The sequence below is a fragment of the Penaeus chinensis genome, chromosome 32 (genome assembly GCF_019202785.1).
Source record: "Penaeus chinensis breed Huanghai No. 1 chromosome 32, ASM1920278v2, whole genome shotgun sequence".
Classification (NCBI taxonomy): domain Eukaryota; kingdom Metazoa; phylum Arthropoda; class Malacostraca; order Decapoda; family Penaeidae; genus Penaeus; species Penaeus chinensis.
This window is the reverse complement of record NC_061850.1, coordinates 12,378,034-12,393,610: the sequence shown is the minus strand read 5'-3', so window position 1 is coordinate 12,393,610 and position 15,577 is coordinate 12,378,034. Positions and strand designations below refer to the sequence as shown.

Genomic DNA, 15,577 nt, shown 5'->3' with positions numbered 1-15,577 from the left:
CCTTTTATCAGTAACATACATGCAAGAACAAGCCATTTTAGGTTTGTAATTGACAAGATATTAATGTTGGTGATAAAGAGTAGTATTCCTGTATCTTAGTTTTAGCATTCATTGATGAAAGAGCATGGCCACACTTGCTCGGCAGTTTGAAAAGTCTGCGGAATGGTTCGTTCATTTTTCACTTACTGAAGCCATGAGGATCATTCTTGGTGCCCCTAGAACAACAAGGATTGTGAATATGAGAACAGAACTTAATTTGCCTTCTGTTTATGAAAGAATATTATACATAAATACCACATTTAGTGTCAAATCAATTAGAGAACCCCTCCATTGTACAGAGTTCCAAAGACAACTAAAACACAGAATAGAAGAGCTAACTTTGAATAACAACACCGATTCATACTCAAATCCATGGGTACAAGTAACGTGTAAACACTTAGCTCAGCTGAACATACCCATAACTAAGACCCTACATGGACGTTCTGTACCACCGTGGAAAATGTCGGACCTAAGTGTATATTATACGACTGCCCCCAAAAAAGACAGTGTCCCCCCTGCTATACTTAAACAGTATGCACTTGCAAGTATAAATGAGCATCTAGAAACTCTTTCCAATGCATATGAATGCTACACTGACGGACCCTTGCAGTCTGGGAGCAGAGCAGGATGCGCTTTTGTTGTATATAAAAACAATATTTTGCAGCACCAGGATTGTAGGAGGATTCATGACTGGGCTACCACTATGCACACTGAGTTGGCAGGAATACTCATGGCCACCGAATTTCTATTGAATCAAGGCTCAGGGGTAATTTTCTGCGATTCAGAGTGCTCTCCAGGCTCTGAACACTCTAGACAAGTTTAAGTTAAAGTTTAAAGTTTAAAAGTTTAGTTTTGATTCCATTTATTACAATGGATATTCTTGGTGTGATATACTGTCTGTTTAATTTTGCTTCTAAACTATCCCCTGTGTGCAAGGAATGGCCGGGGTTACCATCCACTGGCGGCGAGGGATTCGAATGCAGGTCAGCAAGATTGCTAGACGAGAACGCTACCGCTGCACCACACAAAGAGTCAGTGACATGAGATCAGTGCTGTGATAATAGTTATGTTTGTAAAGAAATTTGAAATAATTTGCACGGAGTTCATAAGGCCATAAGAGTTCGTATCATATGGAAAGGAGAGCAACTCCCTCCCAGTACATACCACTTCTTTGGTAAGTACATGCCCACCAGCCACGTGAGGCCGTGGAGGGCATCCCCCGTGATCTGCTATAACTGCATGGGAAGTGGCCATGTAGCTAAGTACTGCAAGGGCAAGGCGCGCTGCGCAGTTTGTGGTGAACAACATACTGCCAGGGCGTGTCCTCGCAGTGCAGCAGCTTTTGTCCCATTATGCTTCAGGTGTGGGATGACAGGTGTGACTGCCTGGCACTGGGGGTGCATGGGCATGACTGGGCTACCACTATGCAAACCGAGTTGGCAGGAATACTCATGGCCACCGAATATCTATTGAATCAAGGCTCAGGGGTAATTTTCTGCGATTCAGAGTGCTCTCCAGGCTCTGAACACTCTAGACAAGTTTAAGTTAAAGTTTAAAGTTTAAAAGCTTAGTTTTGATTCCATTTATTACAATGGATATTCTTGGTGTGATATACTGTCTGTTTAATTTTGCTTCTAAACTATCCCCTGTGTGCAAGGAATGGCCGGGGTTACCATCCACTGGCGGCGAGGGATTCGAACGCAGGTCAGCAAGATTGCTAGACGAGAACGCTACCGCTGCACCACACAAAGAGTTAGTGACATGAGATCAGTGCTGTGATAATAGTTATGTTTGTAAAGAAATTTGAAATAATTTGCACGGAGTTCATAAGGCCATAAGAGTTCGTATCATATGGAAAGGAGAGCAACTCCCTCCCAGTACATACCACTTCTTTGGTAAGTACATGCCCACCAGCCACGTGAGGCCGTGGAGGGCATCCCCCGTGATCTGCTATAACTGCATGGGAAGTGGCCATATAGCTAAGTACTGCAAGGGCAAGGCGCGCTGCGCAGTTTGTGGTGAACAACATACTGCCAGGGCGTGTCCTCGCAGTGCAGCAGCTTTTGTCCCATTATGCTTCAGGTGTGGGATGACAGGTGTGACTGCCTGGCACTGGGGGTGCATGGGCCTCCCTGCCCTGGCCCCTCCCCCCCCCCACCCCCTGTGGTCCCAGCACCGACCGTGAGTGACCAGCGCGGCCCTCCCAACCCAACCCGCGGCCAGGGTGCCGGGGAAGCGCCAGCCCGTGCCCTGTGTGACGTCAGCAGCCGCAGAGATTTCCCGCGGCTGCCGGCGAGTGGGGGTGCAGAGGTCACCGAACTACGCGACACGGGTGCGCAACTGGAGGAGAAGGTGAACAAGGTGATGCTGATCCTCACAGAGGGTGTCTCGGGCCTCAAAGCTGCCATACTCTCTAAATTAAAGACCACGCCCCCACTTCCTCCCCAGGAGCCAGCCGAGGCAGCCGTCCCTCACCCTAAGGCAGGGATGACCGCAGGCCAGGCGGGGGAATCCCCCGCACAACATTAGTGCTAAAAAAACGAACGAGGAGAACCGATGTCAGACCGCCAGTGCTGATAACCAGAGTGTGCGAGTCAGCGCTGACAGCCGCCACGAACAATATCAGGATCCCTGTGACATCGAGTCCAGTGACGCAACCAGTCCCCCAGGTGCATCTGGCACAGCAACCGAAGTGGAACAAAGTTAAGACCAAATGTTTGAAATGGTTAAAAGTACTTTTGAGTTTAAGACTACCATCTGTAATGAAATCCACAATCATAAAGGTATATGTTTCTTATATAAATCTATAATTTGTAATATTAGGGGATATAACAGCATGAGGTACAGATTGCCTAATAGAGTACTATTCACATATGGATAAACGCACAATCAAATCTATATCATGGAATATGAGTAGTATAAAGCCTAGGCTGAATGACCTAGAGTTTTATATCCGTAAATATAATACTGATGTTATTTTCGTGCAAGAACCTTTTGCTGCTGATGTTAAGATGAAAATGGCATCTGCAATTCAGGGATATTATTCATATGTGGATACAGCCATGCCTGGATTGTTGACATATGTGAAGGTAACACTGCCGCATAAATTAGTTAAAAAATCAGAGAACACTGATGTTCAATTTCATCATTTAAAAATTCAGACTGCCACTGGCTATTTTTCACTGTATAATGTATATGCCAGATACTCCAAATTTCTGGCTAGTTCTCTCCCTAATTTTCACAACCAAAGCACGCTATGTATGGGCGACTTCAATGCAAGGCATCCACACTTTGGAGACAACCAACGTAATAGTAATGGGGAAGAATTCAAACATTTTATCAATAGTAGATCACTGACAATATATGACACAGAAGCAGAGACTCATTTGGGAGGTGGCAGGTTAGACTATGTATTTGACAAAAATTTAGTTCATGGTAATGTCTGTACTTCACTGGTGCGAGAGTTAGTTAGTGACCACTTTGCAATACGAACAGATTATACTGTAGACAGCGACTCAGCCCCTAGATCACCTAGGCTCCGAATAATCATCCCACCGGGCCTGGAGCATCACTTCAAGGCACGGGTCTATGACTGGTATAACACCTATGAAGTAACAACTGTTGAGAAATTTTCTCAGGATCTAATCAAAGTTGTCACTGACTATTATGACACATGGGTCTGTTCACGAAAACTCTCAAAGAAAAAGAGGCCCCAGACCTCCCATGCACCGAGGTGGATCAATGACCCAATTCTGGCCAAGGAATATAAACGGGTTCAGGAGCTTGCTAATTGTTATAAAGATAATAAGACGACAGATAATCTTCTGCAGTTTCTGAAAGCCAACAAGGAATTCAGAGAATTAAAAACTTAGATTCGTAGTAAACACTGGAAACAATTCCTGCAAAGTATCAATAGACAAACTTCTGTAGCTGACGTATGGAGAAAAATTAATAGGCTGACAGGTAAAGTTCTCATAACACCGCAGTTCCACAGTCCACAGGAACAGGCTAATACGCTGCTAGAGCAGTGGGCTGGAAATTCTCAGGTACACTCACTTCCACAAGGGATAAAAAATCAGCTCAACAAGTCGAAAATAGATAGAAATTTTAATATAGCAATAGCATGTGCTGCTATTGATCCCTCCGACTTTGTCGAAATAACCGAGTGGGAACTGAGCAATGCCCCTCTGAAAGGTAAGGCAACCGCCCCTGGCGAGGACGGCATTACTTACAGCGTCCTTCGCCACATTGCTCAGGTACCAGGCAACCCACTTTTACACCTGTTCCTATTACAAGGAATCCTCCCAAGCTCCTGGACTAAAAGCTTAATCATTCCTATACCCAAACCCAATACTGATAAATACAGAGCCATTTCCTTTTGACCTCCTGTCTGTGCAAAGTACTTGAGAGAATAATTCTGAACAGGCTCATGTAAGTTATTCCCCAGACTGTATGGATTTCTCCCAGGGCGTAGCAGTCAGCACTGTTTTGCAGAGTACTTAACAAACTCAAACCCAGGCATGCAAACCGTATTTCTTGATCTTAAATCTGCTTCTGATATTGTAAACAGGGAAATTATCCTTGAGCAACTAGCTAACTTTGGTATTCAGGGAAAACTGTTAATATGGATTCAAATGTATCTGTCGAATCGATCAGCTCAGGTTCTCTTCAGGGGCATTAAGAGTACTCATACAAACGTATTTGAACTCGGCACACCTCAGGGAGGGGTACTTAGTCCCATGCTATTTAATATACTAATGCATAGATTACTGGGCGATATACCACTTGCAGGCAATGCCTCCATTATTTGCTATGCCGATGACATTTGTATTAAATCCTCATCCGAGGAGAGAATGCAAGAGATTCTAGATACACTTTCTGCAAGGGCTACTGAGTGTGGCTTGATAATCTCAACTGAAAAAACCAAGGCACTTCAAAGACAATCCCTCTGCCTAGGTTTCATATAAATGACGTTGAGCTAGATCTCTGCCACTTAGGACACTTGTCGGCAAAGACTATGGTATTAATGTCAATATTGCGAGACTCTTTTATTTGTCATACATAAGGTCGGTCATAGATTACCATGCATTGCACCTAGTATTGTTCAAGGAAACAGAGTTGACTAGTCTAGAAAGTGTACAAAATGAAGCCAAGAGGATCATTCTTGGTGCCCCTAGAACAACAAGGATTGTGAATATGAGAACAGAACTTAATTTGCCTTCTGTTTATGAAAGAATATTATACATAAATACCACATTTAGTGTCAAATCAATTAGAGAACCCCTCCATTGTACAGAGTTCCAAAGACAACTAAAACACAGAATAGAAGAGCTAACTTTGAATGACAACACCGATTCATACTCAAATCCATGGGTACAAGTAGCGTGTAAACACTTAGCTCTGCTGAACATACGCATAACTAAGACCCTACATGGACGTTCTGTACCACCGTGGAAAATGTCGGACCTAAGTGTATATTATACGACTGCCTCCCCCAAAAAGACAGTGTCCCCCCTGCTATACTTAAGCAGTATGCACTTGCAGTTATAAATTAGCATCTAGAAACTCTTTCCAATGCATATAAATGCTACACTGTCGGATCCTTGCAGTCTGGGAGCAGAGCAGGATGCGCTTTTGTTGTATATAAAAACTAGATTTTGCAGCACCAGGATTGTAGGAGGGTTCATGACTGGGCTACCACTATGCACACTGAGTTGGCAGGAATACTCATGGCCACCGAATTTCTATTGAATCAAGGCTCAGGGGCCATTTTCTGCGATTCACAGAGTGCGGGAAATATTGCAAATGACATCAGGATAAATGTGTGTCGTGCAAAAAAACGAGGCCATGATATACGTTTTGTGTGGATTCCATCGCATGTTGGAATCCCTAGGCATGATCATGCTGATCGCCCAGCAAAGTCAGTATGTGACAAATAAATTGTGGATATAGATCTGGGGATACCTTTTTCTAGGATTCTATACATCATTACAGCATCCTTCAGAGAGGACTTGACCGAGTTGATTAATTCGCAACGCCCTGAAAGCTGTAGCATAAAGCACTATGACCGGTTTAGGCAAGATTCATTCATCTATGGTTTATATAAAACAAGAACAAGACAGTGTAATGTTGTGACCTGCAAGACTCAGGCCTTAGGGATAGAGGATTGAGATTGGCAGGGCCTTTGTTCTGTTGGGTAATGGCGAAGATAACTATGTGTAAATACTGTGTAATGAAGAATTAAGCGAACACTTGTACATTATATCTCAGAGTGCCATGTGTTACAGCCTTCCAAACCACCTAGCATAAGGTAGAGAGAACTATGTAACCATTTCATATCATCTAATGTCTTAGAAGATATACTAATGTTGTATCCTAAATTTGGAATGTAGTATCACATGACTGCATGTCAAATGTAGCAATGCCTTTCCGCGCCCAAGCTGTACGCCGGCGTGGCAGAGGAGTAGATAAAGGATTGTGTAATTGTTCCTTTCTTTTAACTAATATAATACTTATCATAATGTTGTATCCTAAAATACAAATGTAATACCATTATATAATGTTATTACCATACATCAAATGTACCACAGTTTGCCCACCCCTGCAGTTAGCCATGGTGGTTAATAAAGGACTAAATTAAAATTATGATTGGACAAATAAATGTGCTAGATATCTAAGGTCATTTAGCACTGACTAGCAAAGAAAAAAGTTAACTATTTAGGTATGAGAAAAAAAAACATTGCTCAAGCAATCATGTCCTTTCAATTGAAGGTGATGGCCATTTTATTTTGCCAAAATCCATTCTTTGGTATCATTGGATAATATTCATCAGCAAATTGATTTAACCCGGTGAATATTTTGGGCAGAAATCCCTCCAAAAACGCAGGAAGCCTTGAGAGAGAGAGAGAGAGAGAGAGAGAGAGAGAGAGAGAGAGAGAGAGAGAGAGAGAGAGAGAGAGAGAGAGAGAGAGAGAGAGAGAAAGTTCAAATTTAAATTCAAATTCAAAATACTTCATTCTATTCGTTAGAATGGTTATTCTTATGACATAAAAAGTGATCGTACAAGTAAATATAAGATACACGTAAAATTAATGATAGCACATATAAGTCATGCCTATTCTTATATTTTGAAACTTGATGGCATTGGTGATTTAAGAGATGTTTTTTTTATTTCTTTTAGAATGTATTAGTTATATTTCTGATGCTATTAGGTAACTTGTTCCAATCATGGGTCCACGTGTTAGTGTCTGCCGTGCCACTATATCTGTACGTGATCTTTTAAGAGTTTACCTGTCTTGATTAAACAGGTTGTGTTACCTACTGTTGTAAGGGTTAATAACCAATTTGGATAAAAACCTTATCAAATTATTTTGATAATTAGTACACAAGTGTCATAGTTACAGTTGTTTTGTACTTTTAGCCAACTTTGTTTAATGTGTGGGTTAGTGTGGTCATATTTACCTTACCAAGTGCTACTCTCACATTAAAGCTTTTTAATCTTAATTATTTTCTGAATGTGACCTTTGTTTGTTGTGCCCCAGATGTTAGAACAATAATTAATTATACTGAGAACTAGTGTTTGTATAAAGGATATCCTAGTTTCAGCAGGGATCTTGTTTTTTATGTGGCTTAGGTAAATTAGTGTGCCCATTACTTTCCTCTGGATGTTGTCGACATGGTTCTCAAATGTCATGAATCTGTCAATGTGTACGCCTAAGTTTTTTACAGAAGTGCTCGGTCTTCTGTAGTAGCTGTTTTCAAATTTTATTGAGGTGTTTACAGGAATTTTGGCGATAGTTTGGCGACTACTTATGAAGATACATTATGGATTAATCTTGAGGCCATTTGTGTCAAAGTATTTTACTAGTGTCAGTGACTCATGGGTCTTTCTTTTCAGTTCACCTAACAGAATCACTGCGGAGAAATTGTGAATTATCGGCGCATTGAACAATAAGGCAATTTTGGGTTATGGGTGATAAGTTATTTACTACTATTGTAAACAGGATTGGGCCTAATATAGGTCCTTGTGGAACACCGAAAGATACTGTTTAGTTGCTATTTTCTCGTGAATTTTGACTGATTGGCTTCTGTTACTTAAATAACTTCTGAACCAGTATGCATTGATGTTGTGATATATCAATTTACTAATGAAGATTTCGTGGCTGACACTATCAAAAGCCTTAGATAAATCGCAGTGTAAGCTTGTAAGTTTATTTCATTGTCTATGTTTTCAGAAATTTTATTTGTGATCTGTAGCAATGTTTTTTTTCAGTAGAGAGCTTACTTCTGAAACCATGTTGTGTTTTGGATAGTAGGTCATTTGTCTCCAGAAATATTGTTAATTGGTCTGCTACGACTTTTTCGAGAACGTTAGACAGTATAGGTAGTATGGTAATAAGGCGATAGTTAGTCTGTGTTTTCGGATTTGTAAACTGGTGTTATTACAAATCTCCGGTGACTAGAGATGTGTTAATGATAACCTTTAGATAATATGTCTCTAATAAAGCGAAAGGCAATGCCATCAGTTGCCACACCACTGGTTTCACGCAGGATTTTTATTGTTTAGATTACTGATTTACTGTCTATTTTTAAGGGTTGTGGTCTGAAAATATTGGCCTTATCCTACCTGTATTTTGCTGAGATATGGAAGCGTTTGTTTGTTCGTATGTGAGATGTTCAATTTTAGCGAAGAAATTGTTAAATTAATTCGCACTAATTCTGGAATTTAGATTATCCCTGAGATGTTTTTGATTTGCCACAAGTGTTTTAACTATTTTCCATGTTTTAGCAGTCTTTTTTACAATTTAATTTATTTCTAAAATAATCAGTTTTGGTTCCTTGTATAAGTAATTTGAAGCTCTTTTTTGTTTATAATTTGCCTGGAGTGTTATGTTGTGTTTGTCATTTTTGAGAGCTTTATGAACGCTATTTCTATCTGTTATGGCTCTCTTGATGTCGTTGTTTATCTATGGAGCAGGTGGAAGCCTAACAGTTTTTGTAACAAATGGAGCGATAGCGTCTATGCTGTCATTAATCACTTTTGTAAAGACATTTACCCTTTTTTAAATTATCTTTGAAAAAGAGGTTTCTTTTTAAGTAACCTTTCTCTAAGGAAAATCAATATAATCAAAATATTCAGAGGAACCATGGGGATACCTATAGACTGCGCCTACAATGAACTACGGAAGAATACTGCGTTGTACGTTAACCCAAGTATCCTCTGCATCTGCACTCTTTGCAGCTGTAGCGGATATCCCATTTGTTTTGAGAGTATCTCGTAGACTCCTTCCCGACGTCTTGCATCGCATCTATAAATATTGGAATTTGGTATTTTGATGAAAGCGCTTGACTTATCTTGGTGAAGCCACGTTTCACTTCCACATTATATATCAAGATTTCTCTCCATTATGAGCATTTCTAGGTCATCAAAATGTCCAAGGAGAGACTTACATTAATTAATTTTCAGCATTTGTGATCTGACCGTCGGTCTTGCTGACGGCGGTGCCTTGTCAAACCCTCTGATCAAGGTTGTATTTGTTTCTGTTTAGGAACATTTTGACATTCTTTGGGAAGGCATCCGAGTCTAAAAAATGTTCAGGCTTTATTTCTCGGCCTCGCACAGTTACCGTGAAACTGGCTCATGGTCGTTTTGTGACCTTTTACATGATATATTTTCAAAGTTGTCCGAGAAGTGCTCTTCGATGTCTTCTTCGTTTGTGTCTGGATGACAGATTGTGATGTACAGGTACACTATCAGCTCCTGTTAAGGACTTTGGCACTTGTCGTTCCTCTCTTGTTTTTCTATTTTGTTTCCTTGAAGTGACTGTGACGAAACCTTCATCTTCAGCATCTTGTTCTTTTTGCGTTGTTGTCAATCACGACCGTCGGCACTACTGGAGCTGGGGGGGGGGGGGGTCTCCTGGCACCCACTGGTGAGTTGCATCACTCCCCTGGCGATTAGGTTCGAGTTCCTTCTGTTTTTTTCTTCTTGTGTTTGCTTTTTCTTAAAGCTTCACCTAGGCGTTACTTGTGTGCCTGCTTCGGTTTTCTTGTTGGCTGGTGGGCTGTTCAAGGACTGCTTAGGCGTTCTGGTCCTCGGGGAGGCTGGCGAATCAGCAAGGGCACACGCCTACTCGCTCGCTGCGGAGGGGGAGAGAGGGGAGATGGGCGGGAGGGGAAGGGAGATGGGAGGGTCGCGGGTCACGGGTTATAGCAAGCAGGGAGAGTGTGGAAGGGGATTCCTTGGTAGTGGTAGAGGGCATTATGATAGGGCAAGATGAGAATGGGAAAATGGGAAAGATTGGTAGGAGATTCAAGGGCGGGGAGAGGGGAAGGGGGGTCGGTGGGAGTTGGTGGTTGGTTCGGATTAACATTCTGATTAACAGATCCATTTTGTGTTCTACAAAGTTTTCGTTGTAGAAGGAAGGTTCTTTTGTGTGTATGTGTGTCTTGGCTTTTAGGCTTTTAGAAAAAAAATAACAAAAGGGATAGAAATACCTGCTTTTTTGTGGTGTCTAGTCCGGGGTTGGGATGTTTGTTGTTGTTGCGAACACCAAGTTTTCATTATTTACACAGTGATCTATCATGGTGTGCACAATAATGTTTATCATCTTCTTACCATCCCTTGTCGTGTTTCTAGGTTTTCTAGAGTATATTATGATGTCGAGGGCCTTTTAGATCTCTTCCGGTCCAAAGATTTGTTTTACCTGATCACAGATAATCAATCTAGCCCACGCTTTTTTCGTAGCGACAAAGCAAAGAATTGTGTTCAGCATTATTACTGCATTGCCGATTTGATAGACTGCTATGTTTTCATTTTCTTCACTGTAAGAGCTGATACACCCGTTACCCTGGGTGGAGGAACAGCCATTGCCCAGGCTGCCGTGGGAGTGCCCATCGTTTTAGGCATGTGGGGGGGGGGGGGGGCTGCTATGGCCCTGGCTACCAGGGGCCCGTGTTCTTGGGCGGAGGTCCCATTACCCTGGGAAGGGAGCTCGATATCCTGGGCTAAGGATCCCCTTTCACTCTGGGGAAAAGAGCTTGTGCTGACTGCACGAGAAAGCACCGGGGAAGCCCCTCGGTTGGCCTCCTTTGACCCAAATTTCCCTCTACCGTTGCGGGACCACGAGATGGTTCGTCGAGTTCTTTGGCTGCGTGGAGAGAAGGCGAAAACACGTCCGATCACCGCGGCGGCTAGACTCAGAGAGAGAGGGGAGAGAGAGAAAGAGAGAAAGAGAGGGAGGGAGGAGAGAGAGACAGAGGAGTGAGTTAAGAGGGGGAGATAGATAGAGATAGAGATAGAGAGAGAGAGAGAGAGAGAGAGAGAGAGAGAGAGAGAGAGAGAGAGAGAGAGAGAGAGAGAGAGAGAGAGAGAGAGAGAGAGAGAGAGAGACAGAGAGAGACAGACAGAGAGAGAGAAAGAGGGAGGGAGGGAGGGAGGGAGGGAGGGAGGGAGAGAGAGAGAGAGAGAGAGAGAGAGAGAGAGAGAGAGAGAGAGAGAGAGAGAGAGAGAGAGAGAGAGAGAGAGAGAGAGAGAGGGGGGGGGGGGGGGGGATTGACCTGGAAAGTGCGTTTCTGTTTCTGCGTATGCCTACATAGGACAATTGTTGGAGAATATGATACCTCAATGTCGTATCATATGCTTTTTCTAGGTCAAAGAATATGGCTAATACGGATTCATGGCGTGCAAATGCATATGTAATATATGTCTCAAAATGAGCAATGGGGTCAGCTGTGCTTCGGGCACGGCGGAAACCAAACTGGGAAGGAGAGAGTGAAGATTGTGTGATTCAAGATACCACATTAAGCGGAAGTTAACCATTTGCTCTAGTAGTTTGCACAAGCAGCTAGTTTAGAGTGATGAAGGAGGATGGAGGGGTAGGAATAGCAGAAAGTGAAGTGAAAGTACGTCAGTCGGCTCTATCAAAGCACCAGCGTGGGGAGTTAGGAAATGGTACATATGAAGTAGGAGGAAGGAGAACGGGAAGTGGTCACTATAGGGAAAGTGGTCTCGAATTGACCAATGGAAATCTAAATGAAGAGAAGGGGAGCATAGAGAGAGGTCAATGCATGAAAAAGATTGCGTGTGTATACCAAAGTGTTTGTGGCGATCTGAATTAATAATAATAAGGTCTGTTGGAGAGGAAGCGCTCTAGGGATCGGCCACGGGAGTTGGGGATAAAATCACCCCAAAGAGTGTGGCGGCAGTTGAAATCACCAACTATGAGGAAAGGAGGTTGGAGTTGGGAAATTAGATTTTCAAAGGGAGAAGTAGATTGAAATCACTGTGCAAGGGACAGTGGTTTGAAAGGGAGGTATAACATAAGGTATTTTCTGATTGATAAGTATAGACGAGACATAAAGGGAGTTTGAGGAAGAGACAAAATGGTAATTGGGAATTGGTATAAGAGGTTGTGTAAGAAAAGTCTCTTGACGGCATATAAAGGATGGGTTGTAAAAGGAATGAAGGATAGTTATACTTTAGTTGATTTATGAGTGATAACGGTTACCGTGCATGTTGGAGAATTTGAAGGGGAAGGAGCAAGGGGTGAGACGAGAAAAGAGAGGGGGGAGGTGGTGTTGTATCAGGAGGGGTATCAGGAGGTGGAGGATCTGGGGAAGGGGACAGCTGTGACATTAGGGATTCACATTTGTATCCAGGAGGGAGTGGAGGGGATAGAGGGGATGGCGGGAGGGTTAATGTAGGTAGAGCTGGAGCTGGGGGGATGGGCTGTGTTGGCAGGAAAAAGGAGGAAGGGGATGGATATCGGCAGTCACTTTGAGTGTGGAGGGAGCGGGATCTGTGGAATTTGAAGGTGGATGAGGGGTTTCAGTGTCAGTTTGGGACTTGAGTGGATAGTTTTGAATATCTTCAAGAGTTTCTGTAATGGAGTTGGTTGGGGAGTTTTGTGAGACAAAGGTTTTCTTATGGGGGGAGGGGGGAAGAAGAGACTGGTGTCTGAAGAGTAGAGGCACAGGTAGGTGGAGGTGAGTGTGTGGTTGGAAAAGGGGTAGAACGTTTAGTCTGTCTGCTGCTGGTAGTGCGGGGAGGGAGAGGGAAAGGTGTTGAGGCTGTAGTAAATTGGAGTGTCTAGATTTAGAATGGCAAAAGAATTTGACCTGGGAAGGTAGGAGGTCGAAGAGGGGAAGTAAGATGGAGGAGGGATAGGTTTAGGGGAGGGTGTAGGAGCTTGGGAGGTAGGGGTAGCGACATTACTGGGAAGGGAATAAGAGAAAAACCTCGTCGATGTGCTTCTTGTCTGACTTCACGTAGAGTGAGTCCAAGTTTGAATCTGAGAGTTGCCACGTCAGACTCAAATTTGTAGGTGGGGCAGACCCTATAAAATACATTATGGGGGCCACCACAGTTAGCATATGTGCGTGACTGTGCAGAGCAGTTTGATCGAGTATGGCCAGGTTGGGCACATAAGGAGCATCTGGTTGTGGAACAACAATGATTGTCAGAATATCGTAACGCCAACAATTTTGACACTGACGGGGAGGGATTCTCCACCAATGTAAACATTAAAGGGAAGGTCAGGTGTATGGAAAGTAATTTTGGCAATGTTAGTGGGGTTCTTACAATGACCTCTGGGAGGAATGGAGTAGCACTGTAATGATATCGCATCATAGTCTGTGAGACTGGCAAGTAAGTCCTCTCCACAACCTGACCAATTTTTGTTATAGATAGGGCAGTTTGCTGAGGAGATAGAAAGAGTTCTGGTGCCAGTATTGAGGGTTGGATGAGGTTCTGCAGGAAAAGGAAAAGGAGGATTAATGTGAATTTGATGAATAAGTATCCAAAACTATCACCACTAAAAAAAGTGCAAGCAATTCTGGTGACTCATGTTCTTTTCATTCACTGACACAGAAAATAGATGAATCTGTACAGAAGCCAAAAGAAGCAGAAAAAAATTACTAGCCCTACAGTTTGTACAAATGTTTTACACATGTAATATTCCTTTCAGGGTAGCCGAAAATGAGTACATGTTAAGAATCATCCACTTGTTATGGGGAAGAATTTAAAAACCTCTAAACAGGAGAGAGATTGCTTTTTGATCTCTTAAATGAAGTAAATAATGAGTGTAAGATAACACTGGTTTCTAAATGGGAGACATAAAATGTTACACTCACAAAAGATGACTGGTTCCACATCTACAATCAGCCAGCTATAGGCACATGTCTGCACAATGGCACCAACAATTTCATCATCAGCTCAGTTGACAATGGCTCAGAAAATGCAGCTGGAGAATACTGTATTACACTGGCAGAATAGTGCAGAATACCAATAGGGTATATTTATTTATTATTTATTGAAAATTTTCTGCCGCATCAACAAGCTCCCCTCAACTATACAACTATTCCCTTACCCTTTTATTTCTCTGTGAAAGTACTGTTATATTACTCTACTTACCACTCTGTGAGACACACACCTCTATTATGTATCTGATTATTTTCTACACTCTCAGATTATCACATTCCATTGACAATGAAAGGAAGATGGTTGTTGCAAGAAACAAAGTAAGAAAATAAGTATTTCAGGAACCATCCTCAGCCTCAAGCTTGGTGGAGGAAACAAAAAGGGGAGGGGGGTCCTAAAGCTACAACTTAAGTGACATGTGTTGGAAGTCAAGATGCCTACGTAGATATTTCTTTCCTAAATATCAGAAATACTTTGAGATTTGCTGTGAGCACCCAGACTATACTGGTAAAAATATAGAATCCATCCTTGAAAATTAAGGTATATGGATGAGTATGTACCTGAACCAAAAGCTGAAAACAGTGTCTGCTACATTACACAAGCTCACTTCGGGTGAATGCGTCACATGTGATTTGAGTTTAAAGAAATTAAGTTTCAGAGTAATAACTGAGAGAAACCAGAATGTTTTGCACCTCGAGCATATCCAAAGTAAATAGGAAGAAATCTGTCCAGCAATGAATTTCTACCTTATTTGCTTGGTTTCTCAACTGGGTTGCACTTGTACCCAACCAAAAGTTACAGAAGCTTTCTTATGATAAAATGGTGGAAACTGCTGAACGCAAAAACAAAAGTTCTCTTGTTACACTTGCAGTTGTCCTTTTATTATTGAATTAAGTAGCTCAAATTCAACTGGACAAGTTCAAGCAAAGATATGAAACAAAATTGAGAATGTAAAGACTTAAAAGCTAGCGAGATGTAATTGGTTACTAAACAGAAATAATGGTAAAGTAAAACAAATGTCTTATATAGAATATTAGTTTTCTAAAAGATTAGTCTTCAGTTACATATTAGTTTTCTGTTAAACAAAACATTAGTTTTCAGTTTTTGTTATTATCTATATGAGAATATACAGTAACAATTTAACAAATCTAACGATAGTTGCAATAATATATGTGTATGTATGTGTGTACGTATGTGTGTACGTATGTATGTATGTATGTATGTATGTATGTATGTATGTATGTATGTATGTATGTATGTATGTATGTATGTATGTATGTATGTATGTATGTGTGTTTGTGTGTGTGTGTGTGTGTGTGTGTGTGTGTGTGTGTGTGT

The 15,577-nt window shown here is 41.9% G+C and overlaps 1 protein-coding gene across 2 annotated transcripts in view; it reads right to left on the bottom strand.

The window, feature by feature from the left end:
- Positions 1 to 15,574: 15,574 nt before the first annotated feature.
- The window catches only part of LOC125042591 (ankyrin repeat domain-containing protein 16-like), a 7,430-nt gene continuing 7,427 nt past the window's right edge, over positions 15,575 to 15,577 (bottom strand). For both annotated transcript variants that reach the window (XM_047638325.1, XM_047638324.1), the window contains exon 8: positions 15,575 to 15,577. This exon is cut by the window's right edge and continues 385 nt beyond it. The gene's annotated coding sequence lies outside the window, so the exon portion shown is untranslated.